This window comes from Octopus bimaculoides, chromosome 12 (genome assembly GCF_001194135.2).
Source record: "Octopus bimaculoides isolate UCB-OBI-ISO-001 chromosome 12, ASM119413v2, whole genome shotgun sequence".
Taxonomy (NCBI): Eukaryota; Metazoa; Mollusca; class Cephalopoda; order Octopoda; family Octopodidae; genus Octopus; species Octopus bimaculoides.
The window spans coordinates 4190132-4195608 of record NC_068992.1 but is presented as its reverse complement, the minus strand read 5'-3'; the positions used below and the strand labels follow the sequence as shown (position 1 = coordinate 4195608).

The window sequence follows — 5477 nt, the reverse complement described above, 5'->3', positions numbered from 1 at the left end:
GATAGGATTACTTCAATATTTCAGGGGTAATCTGAAGTATCCAAGCAACCAGGGGATGTTTAAATCCGGAGGACGCTGTGACCTCTGTGTAACTGAACGCCTCAAAATCCTAACGGCTAGTAATGACCTTTTAAACATAAGATATGAATGTAGCCTCATTTGTCTTCATGCTAATAAATACTCATTATCTAAGTATAATTAAATATGTAATACATTCCACTTCCTAAGTATAATTAAATATGTAAAAAAGAATTTTCCTTTTCTAAGTATAATTAATTATAATTAAATAGTAAAAAGATCAGAGTTAGCCCCCTTTTCACCTAAATTTAGGGTTACTCCCCTTTACTAACACCGCCGGTGCTAAAAATAAACGACGTGCACTTCAATTCTAAAAACAACACGTGGGAAATGCATCTGATTAAAATCGGAACTATGAGCTTAAATAGTACCCATCCTACATCCCGGTCCAGGAAGACTAACACAACTTCAACTAAAATGTAAGACTATCTTTACCTAACCATATTCTTATACCACCATATGCATTAATATATCCACTAATTGTTCCTCCTACATCTCTCATACCATGAACTCTAACATACTCCTCAACATTCTGATGATATCTGCCAAACCATTTGGCAAATATATGTGTGTGTGTGTGTGTGTGTGTGTGTGTGTGTGTGTGTGTGTGTGTGTGTGTGTGTGTGTTGGCTATTTCTCTAGTCTCGTATATCGAGCATGTAACAAGAATATACTATCTTGATAAAACAGTTGCTCCGCAAAGCAAATTAAATAAATCTGGGATTTTGCGGAGGGTCAAAATAAGTAAGGCAAGCAAGACAGTGAAAACAAACAGGAAGAGCTGCTAAGCCTAAACGAGGTTGTGGTGGCGAACGTGTAAATCAAGCTAGGACAGAAGACAAAGAAGAACACGTTTTCCTTGTTCCAGCTACAATGGAGAGAAAGAAAAAAAAATGGCCGAGGGTCAGGTGGGAGCCACGTGAGATAGGGAGGAGGAGTGAGAAAGAGATAGTGAGAGAGTCATAGAATAGAATAATGGGAGAAGAGGTTGTAAAAGAATAATATAGAAAAAGAGAGAAAAACGGAAGAGTAAAAAGATCGTATGTAATTTGCGTCAGAATTATTACGATACATGCAGATATATATATGTATATATATATTTGTATATGTATATATATATATATATATATGCATGCATGTGTGTATGTGTGTATGTATGTATGTATGTATGTATGTATGTATGCACATAGTTCATATAACGGGCTACTATAGCTGTTTGACAATAGATTGAAAATAATCTATAATTAGCTTTCGAATCGTATTGGATGTAGCGTTCAACGCTAGGTTAGAGTTAATTCTATTCAGAGCTGAAAACTATAACATATCTAAAATAAATGGCAGTCAGTAAAAAACTTGACGCCTACTTAAGAAATTAGCAGCGAGTATCTTGTCAGTCTTAGTAACAATATTCTTTGAGAATTACCGGGAAACTTTAGAAATGCAAAAAAAAAAAAAACACCGTCTGGTGTGCCAGCGCTGAGAAGGGGAAATAACTCAGAAGCGTCTTGATAACGCCAAGTAAATAGATATCCAAGGGAAGTAATTTCCTGATTAATTTAAAGAATATATCGAGAGTAATCTCCCTTAGAAAGTAAATAGGCCGTGTCGGGTGAATTTATTTGTGAAAATGTCATATAGGGAATAATATAATATAGAATAGTATGGTATAGTATACTATGTTATATTATACTATACTATTATATAACATTATATGATATTGATATTTTATAATGTAACAGAAAAGTAATATAGTAATAATAATATGTAACGAACTGAAGTGAAATCTAACTTAATTCAGCGTAATTTATTATAATGTAAAATATGATATAATATCATATAATACATTTTAGTATAGGTATTATAATATGATATAATATGAAATTATATGACGTAATACGTTATGGGAAATAATATAATGTATAAGGTATAATGTAACATTATACAAGAGATATGTATGTACGTAATTTTTACTTTCTGTTTTTGCTCTGTATTTTCTTTCCTCCTTGTAAATATATGTACCGAGCCTAATTGTTTTTATCTGGAAAACTACCTGTATGTATGTATGTATGTATGTATGTATGTATGTATGTATGTATGTTTGTATGTTTGTATGTTTGTATGTATATATATATATATATATATATATATATATATATATACGTATGTAAGTATGTATGTACGTATGTGTGTATGCACCGCTGAATCAGATAAACACAGGCTACCAAATCACCGATGAATCAGACATAGAAAGAATTCAGATTATGTTCATATTCATCAGAAGATGGCATAGAGAGATCGTTATGAATGCCAAGTCTTTCCTAAGTAAAGAACATACTGTGCAACAGTAGTGGTTTTAAAATAACAGCTGTATGGACTCAAGGATAATCGGGAAGGGGCCACGGAAGCTGAAAGACCCAGCAATCAGCCAAATGTACAGCAAGACTGACACATATGACAAGAAGGAGGACATAGAGACTTAGAAAGCAATTGAAGGTTCCTGCGTGACAACATCCTGAGGAGAACAAACCAAATGCAGGACTAGTGTAAGGTCGTAGCCAAACTGAATGTGAAGCGGTGAAGGATTAAAACAGTAAATAGACCCCCAAATGTTAAGAAGCAGGCTTGGAAAGTATGGAGGGCGCAAAGGGAATGCAATTTGAAGTAACTAGTAGAAAAAATAAGTGTCACGTGTGCTTAGTAAAGTGAGAAGCTGAAAGTAAGGATTATAGCAATGTTGTGTAAGGTGAGGAGACAAAACGAGAAGTATATCGCATTAAGTGTGGATGAGAAAATGGAGACGTTATTTGAGACAAGTGTGCACGAAATGATATCGGCTTACTGGCAGCGAAAAGAAGAAGATATTATGAAGGGTTGTTGAATGAGAAGAATGAATGGGGAGGAAAAAGGAATGCGTTCCTACTGATGTACCGATTTGAAGGGTTTAGCGAAACAAATCGACCCAAAACTTATTTTCTTTACTCTGCTACTTATTCTGTCGGTCTTCTGCCAAATCTCTAGGTCAATGGGATGCAAACAAATGAACACAGTAGTGGGGAAGAAACACACACACACACATACACATACACAAAGTTGACCTCGGCGGTATTTGAACTCAGAGACGTCCTAACGATTCTGCCGGCTCGCCACCTTAATATTACACTCAATAATGATTACAAAATTAGTAGGTACTACAAAATGTGTTCGTCGCATAAGATATTCAGAGCGATTATAATTACATTCCTAAAGGTTAAGTAATTAACAAATCATATTAAGGAAATTTACACTAGTTAATTCCTAAAGTACTTCAAATAAAATTACATTATATTACAGTTTTAGTCACATGGGAAAAGTATAATTTATCTGCTTATGCATAAGGTTTAGCAGATATTAACAGTGACCGAAAGCCATTGACCGAAACTAGTGCAAAATAATAAAAATACAGAGCAATGAATAAAAAAATACAATAAAAAACAAATTAAAAGTACTACTTATTAAATGTGTCTAGTTTTTGGATAAGTCTAGTTTTACTGTTCAATATATTGTGTATATATCGTTGGTGGTGTGTTTAGTGTAGGATGTAATACCACAAGGTAGTGAGCTGGAAGAATCGGTAGCACGCCAGAAAAATGCTTAACGGCATTTTTTTCCGGCTTTACGTTCATAGTTCTAATTCTGCAGAGTTCGACTTTGCCTTACATCCTTTCGGCGTTGATAGAATAAGTACCAGTTGCGCAATCGGGTCGATGTAATTGATTTACGCCCTTCCCCGAAATTGCTGGACTTGTGCCAAAATTTGAAGCCAATGTGTAACACCACAGATTCACCATCGCCATAGAAATATTATTAACCATCCAAGAATCGGCTGAATATTAAATAAAGAAAATAATTTCGGATTAAAGATTGTTTGCCAATATAACATGGCAGTCCTGGTTTAGGACGAATGTTGCTGTAATTTAGCCCCATGAGACATCGTTTCCAGCTGGCTATACGACACGATCTGTGTCCTTATATTTTCGAACAAGGGAATCTAGCACCCCCACTCAGCTCAAAACAATATCTGTGTATCGCTATTTCCGGGTTGTTTCCCTTCATCAGCACAGAATAATTGTTCGCTGCCAAATTCCCGTTCCTGCCAAAATCTTGTTGTGAGATTTACAAATAGTAATTTTCTAAAGAAAAAAATATTTCCTAAGTAAAAGCAACAACTCTGTTACCACCACCTCCGATTATGCGATTTCACACTTACAGAAATTGTAAAAGTATGGTCGCTAATTTCAGGATACGATCCGTAACTTCGTCATTACAGAGACTTATGTCAGATGTGACGTAATGTGTTGTTAACCACGATTGTAATTAAAATAACAACCAAAAGTTTGCATGACTATTTGCAGTAAAAGAAAAGTTGAATTTCTAAAGAAACTCCTTTCTTGACTTGTTAAGTCTGGTTTGAAAGGTGTAAGGAGCGCTTGTATTTTCTCGGCATGAAAATGACTGGGGATGCTACCAGCGCTGATACAGAGGCTATGAGTAATTATCCCAAGAGAATGAAAAAGAACAGGGTTAAAGGGTGGGGGTTCCATATTAGAGCGAGAACATAGCGTTCGTGAAACAGCACTTTTCTGGAAGCAAGAACTTACAAGAACTTTTATTTGTCAAGAAGAAAAATCAACACCAGCATATGAAATATTCAAAATTCTTCTTACTATTCTTCTGGCGATATGATATTAAAGCCCCTTCTCGTGCAGTTCACCGAAAATCCCAGACCATTTGAGATTCATGCACTGTATAATTTATCTCTGATTGGGTGTTCAAAGAGGGCTTACAAACATTGTGTGTCCTTCTGGAGAAAGGTACCGCGCCCAACATGATTCCAACAAAGCAGTGCTCTTATTAGACAATGCAATCTGCCACTTGAAGAGATTTCTAACAATGCGAGTAAAACATATCCAACAAAATACAGTTTCTCTGCTTAAGCCAATGGATCAAGTTATACAAAACCTGAAGGTAGAACTTTCAAAAGAAGTTAGCAACGCAGTTGGCAAGCATGATTAACCTACGCTTTGAAACTTCTGGAAGAAGTTCAACATAACGGAGGCCGTGGATAAAATGGCTGAGTCACGGATGAAGTAAAATTCTCAACTCTGGATAGAGTTTGGAAAAGATGTATATTGCCAGACTGTTTCCGTGATTTTACAAGTTCTTCAATAGAAAAGAAAATTTACTTCATATTCGTGAATATATTGTAACACCTACAAACGGTGTGGAGTATGAAGAAGCTATATAGAGAGATGATAGAGTACATTGTCTCCCATCCTCTCAGTAACTCCCATGATACTTCTTGTACTACTACTACTACTACTACTACTACTACTACTACTACTACTACTACTACTACTACT

At 35.4% G+C, this 5477-nt stretch overlaps 1 long non-coding RNA gene across 1 annotated transcript in view; it reads left to right on the top strand.

Moving 5' to 3' along the window:
- Window positions 1–368: 368 nt before the first annotated feature.
- The window catches only part of LOC128249187 (uncharacterized), a 54426-nt gene continuing 49317 nt past the window's right edge, over window positions 369–5477 (top strand). Inside the window, exon 1 of the long non-coding RNA XR_008265291.1 lies at window positions 369–497. This is a non-coding gene — a long non-coding RNA (uncharacterized LOC128249187). The remainder of the gene's footprint in view (window positions 498–5477) is intronic.